This window comes from Manis pentadactyla, chromosome 9 (genome assembly GCF_030020395.1).
Source record: "Manis pentadactyla isolate mManPen7 chromosome 9, mManPen7.hap1, whole genome shotgun sequence".
Taxonomy (NCBI): domain Eukaryota; kingdom Metazoa; phylum Chordata; class Mammalia; order Pholidota; family Manidae; genus Manis; species Manis pentadactyla.
In genome coordinates this window covers 12,981,535-12,999,918 of record NC_080027.1, presented here as the reverse complement: position 1 = coordinate 12,999,918, position 18,384 = coordinate 12,981,535, and the positions used below count along the sequence as shown (strand labels likewise).

Below are 18,384 nucleotides of genomic sequence, written 5' to 3'. Positions count from 1 at the left end.
TCAGGCCCAGTGCGGGGCATCGTCCCCCTGGAGGGCAGGGAGGGCAGCCCGGCCTGCTCCCACCCCCAGTCCTGAAAAGGCAGAGCCCAGAAGTCTGACCCACATACCCACTAGCTAGATGTCTCCCCTTTTCTCATCGCAGCTTGCTGTGTGTGATGCTTGAAGACAAGGTGGGTGACACTGCATGTGGAAGCACCCCACAAAGTAGGGCGGGTTGGGTGGGAGGGGGCTCTGCAAAGGGCAGGGCTGATACCAGTTCCCCTAGGCTTTGTCTCCCCATAGCTGAGGATCTGTCTCCTTGAAGAGTCTGCAGAAGGGCAGCACCCAACTGGCCAAGCCACTTCCAGACTCCACGTCAGGACGAGCTGGTTCACTCTGTTCCCCCAGGATGCAGCACAGGGCCTGGCGTGGAGTAGGTGCTCCATGTGTATTTATGACATGAATGAAGAAATAGATGTATAAATGAAGAAACCAGGGCCACAGCTCCTGTGTCTTGAGGTGACCCTATCGAAGGTGATCTCTCCCTTTTTTAGGCCAGGAAGGCTCAAATAAATCTCTGAAACAACAGAACAGACCTCTAAGTGATTTATGTGCATCTTCATTTTGTCCTCCCAACAGCCCTCTGAGGTCAGATGTAGTATTACCTCCATTTTGCTGAAACAGATTGGGAGAGGCTAAGTGATTAACTCAAGGTCATACCAGCAGTGAATGGCTGGGCCAAAGTCAAACCCAGATTCACTGACTCCCAAGCCTGTGTTCTCATTGTGCCACATACCCTTGAATCAGAGACCACAAGCAGGGATGGGAGAGGGAGGCAATGGCAAGAACACAAGCCCGCTGGGGGCATCAAGCACTTGGGTCTTCTCTGTGCTTCACTTCTTCCATCTGGGAAGGCCCTGCTTCAGTAGTGCAGAAGGGCAGTGGGGAGAGAGCGGGCTCTACTTCTGATCCCTACTGTAGGCCTGAGGCAGATGTCAGAGCTGGGGGATCTCACGACAGGTCACTTCCACCAGGCAGATCACACAGGTTGAGTTAAGGAAGGCAGACATGGGGTGTGGGGGTAGGGCTCTTCTACAAATACCATGGGCCAAGGTGATGGATACTGTTGCCCTCACAGCAGCCCAGATGGTCCCCCATAGCCTTCAAGCTACCCTCATATCCTGGGCTCACATGGGGTGGAGGTGCCACTCAAGATGAGGCATTGTGCATATTCTGAGGGCTCTGAGATGCTTCTGGAGGCAGCAGGAACTCCACAGACTAACCCTCAACCACAGACTCTGCCACGGTAGGATGATTAGATAGTTCCTGGGTCTCAAGCCAAGAAACAGCCACTTTCCTCTCAGCCACTGGCCTCCAAGGGGGAGCAGAAACTCAACAGGTAAAAGGAGAGCATTCCAGGCAGGGAGCAAAGCAGGAGCAAAGGCCTGGACATCAAAAGGCATTGGGTTCAGTTTGCCAGGAGTCCCCAGACCAGTGGGATACAAGGCTGAAAAACGGTTGGGCTCTGATGTGTCTGCTTCTCCCACCCGTGAGATTCAAGTGAGAAGATGCATTTGAAGAATTCTGAAAGAAAGTTTGGATCACAAGTCTATTTCAACATGGTATTTGTTTTATTTACTTATTAACAATAATTTCACTTACTCTGTGCCAAACACTGTTCTAAATGCTGTATAAATATATTCACTTGCTCAATTCTCATATGAGTTGGTCCTATTATTTCCATTCTGAGGTAAGAAAACTGAGGTACAAGAATTATTTGACATGTCCAAGGACTTAAAAGATTGTAAATCATGAACTCAGTCTGACTCCAAAGTCTAAACCATTACACTAAGATCTAAAGTTTTCAATATTTAAAAATCTGTCTTTCTGGGACAGGCTTTTCCCAGTTTTCATTTTATGGAGACATACCCAACACTGTGCTCCGTGAAGGCCATACATATTTCTTGCAGTCTTGCAAGGTAGCAGTTCTTTTTACCCAGCTTCACAGAAAAGTTAGGCAGGAGCTGGTAAATTCTGAATTGCGGTTCAGAGCTAGATTTTTTTCTACAATCTATGACATAACTATCCTAAGGATCTCTTTGAGGACTTCCAACGCCACACCCCAATGCTGGACTAGGCTTCACGATTACAACGGAAAAGGGGCTGCAAGGAGGGGTGGGTTGGAAGTCTGAGGCTCTGAGACCCACTGATCCTGGACAGCCCCACTCAGTCTCCACCCTCCCCCCGTCTCAGCGAAACCAGGGAGCCCAACGTGCGCCGCCTCTTAGTTGGGGCCACCTGGGACCTCTCCCTCTCCGGCTGAGACCGCTACACCGTGGCGCACCTGAAGCCTCGCCGTCGTACGATCTGTCTTGCGCACCCTTCGCCACCTCCTCTCTTGCTCTGCATTCTAGTTCTACCTGTGCTAAAGCAGAGATGCCCATTTCGAATGAGGAAACCTAGGTTTCAGCGGAGGACTCGTGGCTCCGAGGTCCCCATGCTGGCCTTTCGTCCCTGCTAGGCTAAGCGTCTCCTACCATTTGCCGCCTCCCACAGCCCTTAAAAAGTACCGTTTCCACCTCAGTGGGTCGGGGGTGGCCACCCATTCCACGCCGCTCCTCCCTGCCGGTGAGCGCCCGGGACGGCACCCGCGCCTACGCCGATCGCGGAGGGGCGTGGCCTCGGCGGAGGTGAGAGGCTGCGCGGGGCAGTGACGCAATGCCTCCGTATGGCGGGTGTGTTGTCGCTGCAACTTGTAGCTTCTGGCTTCGGTTTTCACGGTTACGGCGGCGCAAGGCATTTTCCCAGGTAAGATCCAGGTAGAAGAGAAATATGAAGCCCGACCGACGACGCAGGGCTCAGGGAAACGGCGAAGCGGAGCTTGACTCCTGGGCTGGCTGGAGGCGTGGTCCGCCTCGAGGTGCCCCTCCTGCGGGCTCCGCTCAGCTTTGCCCCACGGTTCCCTTAGGATGCTGTCCTGTGCACAAGCGCCCTTCAGCCCCACGACCTGTCCTGGGCTCCCCCACCCCTCCGCCTGCCTCTCCCAGCTGCTGACCTCAGTCCTTTCTGTCCTCAAGTCGCTGACATACAGCTGTTTGTCCGCGCCCGGGAGCTGCACACTCTTGAAGTGACCGGCCTGGAGACAGTTGTCCAGATCAAGGTAAAGAAAATAGTGTATCGCTGAGCGTCCCTAACCCATCCTTCCTTTCGCCCGTTCTCCTGTGGCTTCCTCAGAGAACACTCCTGACTCTCTTCCCTCCCTAGGCCCATGCAGCTTCCCTGGAGGGCCTCAACGCTGAAGGTAAGGTCGTGTTTCTGGCAGGTTCTCCTCTGCAGGATGAAGTCGCCCTGGGTCAGTGTGAGGTAGAAGCCCTGATGACCCTGGAAGGGGTTGGCCGCGTGCTAAGAGGTGAGTGGGACTACACAGGCCATGCTGTGCCCAGGGGCTATTCGTGATCCTTAAACATACTCCCTTTGTTCTTCACGGTGTCTTAACATTTTTGCTTTATTTTACAATATCTAAAAGTCAGCTGATTTTGTGTTAAAATTCAATGTCTGGCTTTGCTTCAAAATTAGGAAGATCTGGTGACAATGGGCCTGTGGTTGCTCCTCAAAAGCAGTGTCAGTTACCATTTTTCATTAGACTTGTGCTGTTGTTTTTCTTATATTAAAGAAATTGAACTCTCTTTTTGTACCTATGTCTCTAGCAAAAGTGGGAAGACAAAAGACAGCATAGCACATTTCAAGAAAAGTGGGAGCAAGTATATTTCTTTATGGAAATAAAGAATAGTTCTATGTATTTAAGATGTCAAACTTTATGTGTCAAGATAATACAACTTAAGACATCATTACCCAACAAACCATAGAATTTTGACTGGTATACAGCAAAAGATGTGTGGTGAAAAACTTAATGAACTAAAAAAAGGACTAAACTTTATACAGCATTTATCACTGAATGCAAATAACTGATGCTGCTATGAAATGCATTTACATAGTAAGTGAAAAAATTGCCCAGGCATCCAAACCTTTCACAGATGGTGAGATTATACAAGATTGTCTGTTGAGTGCAGCAGAAATCATAGTCCTGAACAGAAACCAGCATTTGCAAACATAAGTCTAACTGTAAACACTATTGTTCAGTGGGTACAAGATATGGCTGAGAACTTACAAGTTGCAAGAAAAAGTTAAATCACTTGTGACATTTTCTATTGCAGCTGATGAGTACATATATATAAATAATACAAGCCAGTTAATTATATTTATCCCTGGTGTTGATGAGAATTTTGACATCACTGAAGAACTTTTCAATGTAATACCCATGCATACCCAACATTAGAAAATGACTTATTTTTGTATGTTGGGAAAAGTCTTGAAAAGTTTGATGCTGACTGGTCAAAATTAGTAAGTGTGACCACAGATGGTGCTGCTGCAATGGTCTGATAACACAGGACCACTTGTTGCAACACTTAAATCCAAGGTCAAAATGCTTTTCAAGGATGTAGAACTTAAATCCATTCACTGAATTATTCACCAGGAATTGTTTTGTACTAAAAAGGTAGAACTAGAACATGTCATGGTTGGAGTGATTAAGACAGTGAACTGGATATGCTCCCATGGCTCCAGCCACAGACAGGTCAGTGCTTTGCTTGAGGAATTGAATGCACAATATGGTGATCCCCTTTACTAGACAAAGGTAAGGCAGCTTAGTCAGGGCACGGTACTGAAGAGATTTTTTGAATTGATAAAAGAGAGAGACTTACTCATGTCATCCAAGGGCAGATCCCTTCCCCAAGTCACCAGGGAAGATTGGATCAGAGACCTGGCCTTTTTGGTTGACATTACAAACCATCTAAACACTTTGAATATTTCTCTGCAAAGACGTTTGCAAGTCATAACACAATGTATGATTCAGTTTGCTCTTTCCTAGCAAAACGGAGTCTTTGGGAAACTCATTTGGCAGTAAATAACCTGGCTCACTTTTCTACACTGAAATCAGTTTTCAGAAATGAAACTGATGGCTTAATATACATCCCCAAAACTGTGGAGTTGAAGATTGGATTCCAAAAAAGGTTCTTTGATTTCAAACATTATAAAAATGAACTTAGGTTATTTTGCTCATCTTTCGCAATTAACATTGGTAGTGTTAATGAAGAATTACAAATGTGAGTTATTGAACTGCAGTGTAAGACAGTACTGAAAACAAAATACAACACTGGAATGGAATTCTACAAATCCCTCAGCAAGAGTTACCCCGGATGTAGAAACCATTGTGCAAAGATTCTGTCCATGTTTGGAAGCACCAATGTCTGTGAACAACTCTTTTCAGTTAGGAAATTGAGTAAAACTAAATTTTGATCCCAGTTAAAGGATACAAGATTGAATTCAGTTCTACACATTGCAACTGGAAATATGTGGCCAGACATTGACATCTTGGTGCAGAAAAAAAAAAGATGTCTGGTTTCTGGTTCCAAGTCAAAGCAATAACAGATTGTGAAAGAAAAATTTAATAACTAAAGATTTCTATTTTTAATGTTTATTTTTAAATTTTATCTTTGAAATATCCAGAATTATAAATTTTGTGTGCTATATGCTTATACTGTGGTTCAATTTAAAAAATAGGTGGTTTTATTTTTTTCCAGGCATTTGTTTTTTCATATACCTGGCCTTTTGTATGCCTTCCTGTAAACTACTTGGCTATCCAATGTGAGCTTGAGACTTCTCCCTGATGGAGTTAACTACCATTAATTAGTTTTTATGTTTTCATACTTGTCTCAAGCCAGGGATAAACTGGCACTTGCCACCTTCAGTAAAATGTGCCTGAGCTGTAGAATTTCTGTGGATGTTTGAACCAGATTGTGTCAGTTAAATCAATTTACTACCTTTTAGCTCTAAATTCATACTTCATTGTCTGCTCTCCAAAAATGCATCTGGGCTCCTTATATCCTTCCTTTGACAGCAGGCATGATACTGAGCTTTGTCAGCAGGGGCACTGGGGACATGATCAGAAGACAGGTTTTCCTTCCTGGTTTGCTCCCTTGCCTCCCGCAGCGCCCTGCAGTGAGCAGCCCCAGGACCTGCTGCTTTCCCTCCTTCCCCCTTGAGGCAGTTTTGTAATAGAGTCCTTCTGCTGAGACACTTCCCTGTGAATGGCTTTCCTGGGTGCCCTACGAGGCAGATTTCCTACAAATTCTGCCAGTGTGGCAGTGCAGCAATTTCTCTGCTATTGTGTAAATTGGACCATGCCCTCTCCAACTCGGTCTAGATTTCAGCCCTTCAGTGGGGAGCCTCTTCCTTGGACCTCTTCCTCAGCCCTGAGGACAGTGGCTGCCCCTTATACCTGCTTTGTCTTTAGAGTTCTTACTTCTTACTAGCCAGTTTCTCTTTACTCCGATCACCTGTTGTAGTTCATAATTTTTACGTTAAATCACTGTTAAAATTACAAATTAAGCAAGTTTTCTCCTGATTGGATCCTGACTGATAGAGCCTCTGTTTCTTATGTGTCTTGGGATTCCCCCAAAATAAGCATAGCTGGATTCTGGGCAAGAAAGAGGACAAATACCCATGTAGTCGGGCCTTTGCCTTTCTTTTCCCTGGGTTGGCGAGTATTAAACACTCATTTAGGAAGTATTTCCTGAGTGATTGGGCTGTCCATGGCATTTGTGTGCTTGAAGACGCCATGGTGAACAAACACGTCATGACCATTGCGCCCGCCATCGGGAGCCTTGAGTCAGTCTTGCTTCATAACATCTCACAGTTTACCTCAAAACCTACTGGCTCAACATAAGAAAGAGAAATCCTACCATTTGCAACAACATGGATGGAGCTGGAGGGTATTATGCTCAGTGAAATAAGCCAGGAGGAGAAAGACAAGTACCAAATGATTTCCCTCATTTGTGGAGTATAAGAATGAAGCAAAACTGAAGGAACAAAGAGTCCAAGAAGGGACTAGCAGTTACCAAAGGGGAGAGGTGGGGGAGGGTGGGGGGTTGGAGAAGGGGACTGAGGGGTATTATGATTGGCACACATGGTGTGGGGGGGTCACGGGGAACACAGTGTAGCACAGAGAAGGCAGATAGTGACTCTGTGGCATCTTGCTGCACTGATGGGCAGTGACTGCAGTGGGGTATGGGGGGACACAATAACATGGGTGAATGTAGTAACCACATTATTTTTTCATATGAAACCTTCATAAGAGTGAATATCAATAATAACTTTTAAAAAAAACTTACTGGCTCAAAACAGCCAGTTTATTTTGCTCATGGTTTTGTGGGTCAGGAATTTGGGGAGGTCTTGACTGGGCAGGTCTGTCCTGGATTCTCTCACGGCTGCAGTCAGGTGTCTGTTGGGGCTTCAGTCAGTCTGAAGGCTCAGCGAGGCAAGTGTTCGTGATGGGTCATCCGCAAGGCACCCTTGGGTCCTGGCTTGTGCCGGTGCCCCAGGGGACTGTGGATGACCTCTCCAGCATGGCAGTCTCAAGATGGTCAATGGAATCTGGCACAGTTGATGTCTGCCCGCTCTGAAAACATTTCCTTTGCTTTCCTCTCAACACATTAGCCACCCTTTCTTAGCCTCCCTAACGGTTCTTCTTCACCCCCCAAATTCTACACATTGAAGTTCCTCAGGGCTCCACTCTTTTCTCCAGTTACGCTCCTTTCCTTGTGCAATTATGCTCATTCCTCCTGGTCTCCTGGCTTTAAACTAGTATTGATATGCGCCTAACTCCCGAATTTTTACCTCGAGCCACAGCTCCCTCCTGACTCCAAAACAAAGCTGCCGGGCTGTCCTTAAATCTGCTCCTATCCAGCTGATAGTAACTCTGTCATTCCAGCTTCTCAGGCTAGAGACCTTGGAGCTGTTCTTGGTTTCTTTCTTCCCCAATCCCACAGCCATTGAAAATTGTCCACTGGGCCTAGAGACTGATGTCCCTGGTGACTTTGCAGAGAATTTTTGGTGTCACAATTGGGGACATCCTCAAATCTGGTAATTCTCAACCTACTAGACCATTTGTTCAATAGGCACTGATATGCCACAGCTGTTAGTGAGATTGTGCTGGGAGTGGGCAGGGGGTCAGGGTGCTACACAATGAGCAGCTGGCTTCCCACACCCCAAAAGGGAGCCCTGAAGGCCTCTGAGTAGTTAAAATCAATAGGGCATTTGGAAGAACAGAGCTCCTGGAATCCCACCCACCTCAAAGCCTACTGTTACTGTTTTACAAACATTTGTACCACGTGGGATCTGATTCCCAATATGCCAGAGCCACTAAGAAATAACAAATTACCATGGAGTGGCAGGACTGCTACAGGTGGGCAGTTGGCTGTCCGACCCAACATAGGGAGACAGGGAAATCATTAAATAACAGTTCTAAAGGCACAATAGCAGAGGCCATTTGGTGTAGGACAGGCAGCCTGGCACATTTCACCAGGTGGCAATGAGGTCACAAATGGAAGCCACAAGCAGCCTAGGGAAAATCAGGCCTGCCTCCTGACTTTGTTAATGTGTGACCACCAACAACTCACTGTACTTGTCCTCAATCTTTTAGTATATGAATTAGAAATGCTAATCTCTGCTCTGCCTGTTAATTAGAAAAAATATGAAAAATAGATTATATGACTACAGTTAAAATGCAGCATAAATACAGGGGTTATTATAAGGTATGGTCTAGGGGGAAATAGAAATGACCTAATGTTTATTGATCACCTGCTATGTGCCAGGTGCTGGATGATTCACTTATATGCTTTCATCCCCCCCAAAAAACTGAAGTATAATTATTACTAGGTACAATTTAGCTTTCCAAAGTCATACTGCTGGGAAATAGCAGCACTGGGTCTTCTCAGTGGACCAGACGTAGCTTCCATCTTCAGCCCAGCTGGATCCAGCAACAAATATTACAATCAGTAGAACTTTATATATATATTTTGTGCCAAGGCTGCAAAAATAAAATACCACTGACTGAGTGGCTTAAACAACAAATTTATTTACTCTCATTTCTAGAGGCTGGAAGTCCAAGGTGCCAGCTAGGACAGGTTCTTCTGAGGCCCGTTTCCTTGGCTTGCAGATGGCCACCAGCAGAGGGAAGCCAGCTGCTCATTGTGTAGCACCCTGACCCACCCTTTAAAGACCTTATCTCCAAATACAGTGACATTTTGAGGTACTGGGGGTTGAGACTTGAACATACAAATTTTGGGAGGACACAGTTCAGGCCATAACAAGCCTGTATACCAAAATAAATTCCCAATTAATAGAAAGGCTCATACATATTTATTCCCTTAAATTATGAATCATTTACAGATTTATAATGTCATCGTTTTTCTTGATCGGAACAATATAGCAACTTCCTTTCCTTTCAAATGTATTTGTAACTCTCCTTTCGATTTTATTATTACTATTATTATTCTTTGTTTTCAAAATGTGCCCTTCAGTTGCCTTTCCAACTGTGCGTGAGCAGCCTTTTGAAGTTCGTGTGGTGTTGAAACCAAGTGTCTTCCTCCTTTGTGGATGCCCAAATGATTTATGGAGTGGTGGGGAAGAATCTTGAGGGTACCCATTTAAAAGAGAATCTGTAAAATTGATGTGTTAAAGAGTCTGAACAATACCAAGCCTAGGCAAGGGTGTGGAGCAACAACTCTCATACACTGGTGGTGTGATTATAAAATGATAACAATGGAGAACAATTTTGCAGTTTCTTAGGAAGTTAAACATATATTTACCATATGACTTAGTAATTTTACTTCTAGGTATTTACCCAAGATAAATGAAAACATATATCCACACAAAGCCTTGTACAAGAATGTTCAGAGCAGTTTTTTTCATAATATTCATAATAGCTCCAAACTGGACACATATCACAGATAAATTGTTGTATAACCATAAAATAGAATATTACTCAGCAACAAAAAGGAATGAACTACTGACACACATAACAATGTGGATGAATCTCAGAAATATCTCGAGAAAAAGAAGCCAGACATAAGAGACTTGTATACTTTGGTAGGATTTCATTTATATGATACTCTGGAAAGCCACAACTAGTTTAAAGTGACAGGAAGCAGGTTTGCAGGGTAGTGATGCAGAGGGACACAGCGAGCCTAGGGGGGCAACAGAAATGGCCTCTGTCTTGATGATGGTTGCGGTTACACTCGTCAAAGCTCATTGAGCTGTACACTTAAACAAGTTCATTTTATAGTATGTAAATTATATATCGGTAAAGTTGATTTAAAAAAAAAACTGAGATGGGATACTCCCCAGCTGCTATGGGTGTTTTGCCTTGATGATGAATCTCTGCATACAGATCTTAAGAAAAATTGTAGGAAGGGGCGGAAGATGGCGGCGTGAGTAGAGCAGCGGAAATCTCCTCCCAAAACCACATATATCTACGAAAATATAACAAAGACAACCCTTCCTAGAATAAAGACCAGAGGACACAGGACAATATCCAGACCACATCCGCACCTGAGAGAACCCAGCGCCTCGCGAAGGGGGTAAGATACAAGCCCCGGCCCCGCGGGAGCCGAGCGCCCCTCCCCCCAGCTCCCGGCGGGAGGGAGACGGAGCCCAGGACTGCCGAGCACCCAGCCCCCGCCATCCGAGCCAGAGCGCAGACACAGTACTTGCCCAGGGGGCCCTGGATGCTAGGGAAACAGGGCAGCAAGAACAGTGAGCGGGCACCAGAGGCCAGGCGCCGGAGGACATAAGAAAAGCGCGCGACCATTTTTTTTTTTTTTTTTTTGCAGTTTTGTTCTGGCGAGCGCTTTTTGGAAGTCTTAAAGGGATAGGGCCCCCAATACTAGGGAAATAGGGCAGCAAGACCGGTGAGCAGATGCCTGAGGCTGGCGCCGGAGAATAAAGAAAAACAAGCGGCCACTTTTTTTTTTTTTTAATTAAAAAAATTTTTTTTTTAAAATTTTTTTGTGGTCGTTCTGTTTTGGCGTGTGCTTTTTGGAAGTCTTAAAGGGGCAGGGTGGGACACTTAATCCAGAGGTAGGGAATCCGGGGATCTCTGGGCACCCTAACCCCTGGGCTGCAGGGAGCAGGGAGGCCCCTTTCGGAGATAAATAGCCTCCCAGCAGCTCCTGCTCCAACGCGACTCCACCATTTTGGAGTAGCTGCCCGAGCCAGGCCACGCCCACAGCAACAGCGGAGATTAACTCCATAGCAGCCGGGCAGGAAGCAGAAACCCTGTCTGCGCGCAGCTGCGCAGCACAAGCCACTAGAGGCCGCTGTTCTCCCAGGAGAGGAGGGCCACAAACCAACAAGAAAGGAAGTCCTTCCAGCCGTCACTCGTCCCAGTTCTGCAGACTATTCCTATCACCATGAAAAGGCAAAGCTACAGGCAGACAAAGATGACAGAGACAACACCAGAGAAGGAGACAGACCTAACCAGTCTCCCTGAAAAAGAATTCAAAATAAGAATCATAAACATGCTGACAGAGATGCAGAGAAATACGCAAGAGAAATGGGATGAAGTCCGGAAGGAGATCACAGATGCCAGAAAGGAGATCGCAGAAATGAAACAAACTCTGGAAGGGTTTATAAGCAGAATGGATAGGATGCAAGAGGCCATTGATGGAATTGAAACCAGAGAACAGGAACGCATAGAAGCTGACATAGAGAGAGATAAAAGGATCTCCAGGAATGAAACAGTGTTAAGAGAACTGTGTGACCAATCCAAAAGGAACAATATCCGTATTATAGGGGTCCCAGAAGAAGAAGAGAGAGGAAAAGAGATGGAAAGTATCTTAGAAGAAATAATTGCTGAAAACTTCCCCAAACTGGGGGAGGAAATAATCGAACAGACCATGGAAATACACAGAACCCCAAACAGAAAGGATCCAAGAAGGGCAACACCAAGACACATAATAATTAAAATGGTAAAAATCAGGGACAAAGAAAAAGTTTTAAAGGCAGCTAGAGAGAAAAAGGTCACCTATAAAGGAAAACCCATCAGGCTAACATCAGACTTCTCGACAGAAACCCTACAGGCCAGAAGAGAATGGCATGATATATTTAATACAATGAAACAGAAGGGCCTTGAACCAAGGATACTGTATCCAGCACGACTATCATTCAAATATGACAGTGGGATTAAACAATTCCCAGACAAACAAAAGCTGAGGGAATTTGCTTCCCACAAACCACCTCTACAGAACATCTTACAGGGACTGCTCTAGATGGGAGCACTCCTAGAAAGAGCACAACACAAAACACCCAACATATGAAGAATCGAGGAGGAGGAATAAGAAGGGAGAGAAGAAAAGAATCTCCAGACAGTGTATATAACAGCTCAATAAGCGAGCTAAGTTAGGCAGTAAGATACTAAAGAGGCTAACCTTGAACCTTTGGTAACCACAAATTTAAAGCCTGCAATGGCAATAAGTACATATCTTTCAATAGTCACCCTAAATGTTAATGGGCTGAATGCACCAATCAAAAGACACAGAGTAATAGAATGGATAAAAAAGCAAGATCCATCTATATGCTGCTTACAAGAAACTCACCTCAAACCCAAAGACATGTACAGACTAAAAGTCAAGGGATGGAAAAACATATTTCAAGCAAACAACAGCGAGAAGAAAGCAGGGGTTGCAGTACTAATATCAGACAAAATAGACTTCAAAACAAAGAAAGTAACAAGAGATAAAGAAGGACACTACATAATGATAAAGGGCTCAGTCAAACAAGAGGATATAACCATTCTAAATATATATGCACCCAACACAGGAGCACCAGCATATGTGAAACAAATACTAACAGAACTAAAGGGGGAAATAGACTGCAATGCATTCATTCTAGGAGACTTCAACACACCACTCACCCCAAAGGATAGATCCAGAAAATAAGTAAGGACACGGAAGCACTGAACAACACAGTAGAGCAGATGGACCTAATAGACATCTATAGAACTCTACATCCAAAAGCAACAGGATATACATTCTTCTCAAGTGCACATGGAACATTCTCCAGAATAGACCACATACTAGGCCACAAAAAGAGCCTCAGAAAATTCCAAAAGATTGAAATCCTACCAACCAACTTTTCAGACCACAAAGGCATAAAACTAGAAATAAACTGTACAGATAAAGCAAAGAGGCTCACAAACACATGGAGGCTTAACAACACGCTCCTAAATAATCAATGGATCAATGACCAAATCAAAATGGAGATCCAGCAATATATGGAAACAAATGACAACAACAACACTAAGCCCCAACTTCTGTGGGACGCAACAAAAGCAGTCTTAAGAGGAAAGTATATAGCAATCCAAGCATATTTCAAAAAGGGAGAACAATCCCAAATGAATGATCTAATGTCACAATTATCGAAATTGGAAAAAGAAGAACGAATGAGGCCCAAGGTCAGTAGGAGGGACATAATAAAGATCAGAGAAGAAATAAATAAAATTGAGAAGAATAAAACAATAGCAAAAATCAATGAAACCAAGAGCTGGTTCTTCGAGAAAATAAATAAAATAGATAAGCCTCTAGCCAGACTTATTAAGAAGAAGAGAGAGTCAACACAAATCAACAGTATCAGAAACGAGAAAGGAAAAATCACGACGGACCCCACAGAAATACAAAGAATTATTAGAGAATACTATGAAAACCTATATGCTAACAAGCTGGGAAACCTAGGAGAAATGGACAACTTCCTAGAAAAATACAACCTTCCAAGACTGACCCAAAAAGAAACAGAAAATCTAAACAGACCAATTACCAGCAACGAAATTGAAGCGGTAATCAAAAAACTACCAAAGAACAAAACCCCCGGGCCAGATGGATTTACCTCGGAATTTTATCAGACATACAGGGAAGACATAATACCCATTCTCCTTAAAGTTTTCCAAGAAATAGAAGAGGAGGGGATACTCCCAAACTCATTCTATGAAGCTAACATCACCCTAATACCAAAACCAGGCAAAGACACCACCAAAAAAGAAAACTACAGACCAATATCCCTGATGAACGTAGACGCAAAAATACTCAACAAAATATTAGCAAACCGAATTCAAAAATACATCAAAACCATCGTACACCATGACCAAGTGGGATTCATCCCAGGGATGCAAGGATGGTACAACATTCGAAAGTCCATCAACATCATCCACCACATCAACAAAAAGAAAGACAAAAACCACATGATCATCTCCATAGATGCTGAAAAAGCATTTGACAAAGTTCAACATCCATTCATGATAAAAACTCTCAGCAAAATGGGAATAGAGGGCAGGTACCTCAACATAATAAAGGCCATCTATGATAAACCCACAGCCAACATTATATTGAACAGTGAGAAGCTGAAAGCATTTCCTCTGAGATCGGGAACTAGACAGGGATGCCCACTCTCTCCACTGTTATTTAACATAGTACTGGAGGTCCTAGACATGGCAATCAGACAAAACAAAGAAATACAAGGAATCCAGATTGGTAAAGAAGAAGTTAAACTGTCACTATTTGCAGATGACATGATAACTGTACATAAAAAACCCTAAAGACTCCACCCCAAAATTACCAGAACTGATATTGGAATACAGCAAAGTTGCAGGATACAAAATCAACACACAGAAATCTGTGGCTTTCCTATACACTAACAATGAACCAACAGAAAGAGAAATCAGGAAAACAACTCCATTCACAATTGCATCAAAAAAAATAAAATACCTAGGAATAAACCTAACCAAGGAAGAGAAAGACTTATACTCTGAAAACTACAAGTCACTCTTAAGAGAAATTAAAGGGAACACTAACAGATGGAAACTCATCCCATGCTCGTGGCTAGGAAGAATTAATATAGTCAAAATGGCCATCCTGCCCAAAGCAATATACAGATTTGATGCAATCCCTATGAAACTACCAGCAACATTCTTCAATGAACTGGAACAAATAATTCAAAAATTCATATGGAAACACCAAAGACCCCGAATAGCCAAAGCAATCCTGAGAAAGAAGAATAAAGTAGGGGGGATCTCACTCCCCAACTTCAAACTCTACTATAAAGCCATAGTAATCAAGACAATTTGGTACTGGCACAAGAGCAGAGCCACAGACCAATGGAACAGACTAGAGAATCCAGACATTAACCCAGACATATATGGTCAATTAATATTTGATAAAGGAGCCATGGACATACAATGGCGAAATGACAGTCTCTTCAACAGGTGGTGCTGGCAAAACTGGACAGCTACATGTAAGAGAATGAAACTGGACCATTGTCTAACCCCATATACAAAAGTAAACTCAAAATGGATCAAAGACCTGAATGTAAGTCATGAAACCATTAAACTCTTGGAAGAAAACATAGGCAAAAACCTCTTAGACATAAACATGAGTGACCTCTTCTTGAACATATCTCCCCGGGCCAGGAAAACAACAGCAAAAATGATTAAGTGGGACTATATTAAGCTGAAAAGCTTCTGTACAGCAAAAGACACCATCAATAGAACAAAAAGGAGCCCTACAGTATGGGAGAATATATTTGAAAATGACACATCCGATAAAGGCTTGACGTCCAGAATATATAAAGAGCTCACACGCCTCAACAAACAAAAAACAAATCACCCAATTAAAAAATGGGCAGAGGAACTGAACAGACAGTTCTCCAAAAAAGAAATACAGATGGCCAACAGACACATGAAAAGATGCTCCACATCGCTAATTATCAGAGAAATGCAAATTAAAACCACAATGAGGTATCACCTCACACCAGTAAGGATGGCTGCCATCCAAAAGACAAACAACAACAAATGTTGGCGAGGCTGTGGAGAAAGGGGAACCCTCCTACACTGCTGGTGGGAATGTAAGTTAGTTCAACCATTGTGGAAAGCAGTATGGAGGTACATCAAAATGCTCAAAACAGACCTACCATTTGACCCAGGAATTGCACTCCTAGGAATTTACCCTAAGAATGCAGCAATCAAGTATGAGAAAGATCAGTGCACCCCTATGTTTATCGCAGCACTATTTACAATAGCCAAGAATTGGAAGAAACCTAAATGTCCATCAATAGATGAATGGATAAAGAAGATGTGGTACATATACACAATGGAATACTACTCAGCCATAAGAAAAGGGCAAATCCAACCATTTGCAGCAACATGGATGGAGCTGTAGGGTATTATGCTCAGTGAAACAAGCCAAGCGGAGAAAGAGAAATACCAAATGATTTCACTTATCTGTGGAATATAAGAACAAAGGAAAAACTGAAGGAACAAAACAGCAGCAGAATCACAGAAGTCAAGAATGGACTAACAGGTACCAAAGGGAAAGGGACTGGGGAGGATGGGTGGGCAGGGAGGGATAAGTGGGGGGAGAAGTAGGGGGCTATTAAGATTAACATGCATGGGGGGTAGGAGAAAAGGGAGGGCTGTACAACACAGAGAAGGCAAGTAGTGATTCTACAACATTTTGCTATGCTGATGGACAGTGACTGTAAAGGGGTTTATAGGGGGGACCTGGTATAGGGGAGAGCCTAGTAAACATAATATTCGTCATGTAAGTGTAGATTAGTGATACCAAAAAAAAAAAAAGGGCAGTTCCTGTGTGGTAACCTCCAGTGAGTTCTACACAAGGGTATAAAGGGCATATAAAAGTGTAGGCAAAGGGTCTGTTTGTGTTTATACAGAGGATCAAAGTCTAATTGGGCTACCCTGAAAATGAACTAAGATACGATATGAAAGAGAACTTCCAACATCTGCACTCTCTGGAAGACTCATGCCAGAAGATGATCAGCAAAAAACCCCAACAAAGATCCATGCACTGCTACAGCTGTAGATGCACTCATCCCACCAATTCCTGGACTTGCCATGGGAATGAAGGAGATATCTAAGCTGGCCTGTGCATACAGTAAAACAACAAATTTGACTGGATCTATACCGTTGGAACTCAACCAAGAATTAGGAGAAGTGCAAATTGTAGCGCTCCAAAATCTTACAACTACAGACTATTTGCTGTTAAAAGAACATATGGGATATGAACAGTCCCCAGGAATGGGTTGTTCTAGTTTATCTGAATTCTCTCAGACTGTTCAAGTTCAGTTGGACAATATCCACCATATCATAGATAAGTTTTCACAAATGCCTAAGGTGCCTAACTGGTTTTCTTGGTTTCACTGGAGATGGATGGTAATTACAGGTATGCTTTGGTTATGTAACTATACTCCTATTATGCTTAATGTGTGTGCGCAATTTAAGTAGTAGCTTAAAACCTATACATGCTGAAGTTACTCTACAAGAAGATATGTCAAAGAAATAATCAATCTTCCCATGTTTTCTTCCGCCTGCTACTTCTATAGCTTTTCTTCTTCCTTCCTAATTACAACCCTTAAATAGAATTCGTGCCTCATATCAAATCTACCGAGTATCATAATTCTTCCAAGTGGTAAAGATACCTCAAGACAAATGCTGGGCATAGAAGCTACAGGGCATAAATATGCAAAGAAATAAAAAGCTAACCATTTCAAACAATAAGGCTTCTCTCTCACTTACCAACTTCACATTTCCCTGTATGGCCCCGGAAGATGACTGGTTAGCCAGAGACGGGTAAGATTCCTCAAGGGAGGAACAACCTAAGACAGGCACAGTCGCAGGGGGGCCATCAGGTGAGAAATTGGGGATCAACAGAGGTGAGGCTTAGAACCTCACCCTCCCTGTTCTGAGAGAAATCTTCTGCATACGTGGATGTTTTATTGCCCTGGTCTAGCTTGGATTAACACATAGTCTACAGGCACACACCTGATCATCTACATTTGCTCTCTTACAACACTAAACTACGTTTTCTACCTTTATCTTGTATCTACCTACCACTTCAGCATTTTATTAAAAATAATAATAATAAAGGGAGAAATGTGGTATCCACATATAAATCAAGTATAAAAACCAAATGAGTATTCATATTTGAACTGTTTATAGTTCATAATGCATGAGCAAAACTGAAAGTTTCTGTGATGACTGCCCTTGTACTGTTCACTATGTAACTTATTCACTATGTAAGAATTTGTTCTCCATGTAAGAACTTGTTTGTTATGCTTCAGAAGATTGGAGACTGACGAAAATTAGGCTTGGGGTGGATTAATGATTGTGCATTGAGCATTGACTCCCCTATACAGAATTTTATTGTTAACAACCATTTGATCAATAAATATGAGAGATGCCCTCAAAAAAAAAAAAAAGAAAAAGAAAAATTGTTAAAGCCGTGTTTCAAAGTTTTGAAGTACATGGTCTTTTTACCACCACAGTTTGACATAGCCTTGTCTTCAGAAGAACTGGAGCAATAGACTGAGGACAAGGGGAGCCTGGAAAATCTTAGCGTGCCATTAGAGAAGGAAATTTTGAAAGATAGAGTTGAGTTGAATTAACAACAACCATACTAAGAGGGGCCCCCACTGACCAAAGTGAAAATGTTTGAACATCAAAAG

At 43.3% G+C, this 18,384-nt stretch overlaps 1 long non-coding RNA gene across 1 annotated transcript; it reads right to left on the bottom strand.

Annotated features, from left to right (window-relative positions):
* Positions 1 to 572: 572 nt before the first annotated feature.
* LOC118933890 (uncharacterized) lies at positions 573 to 2,543 on the bottom strand. Its single transcript, XR_005033268.2, has 2 exons — positions 2,324 to 2,543; positions 573 to 1,563 (listed from the first exon to the last, which is right to left on the bottom strand). It is a non-coding gene; the product is annotated as an uncharacterized LOC118933890 (long non-coding RNA).
* Between the last annotated feature and the right edge of the window lie 15,841 nt (positions 2,544 to 18,384).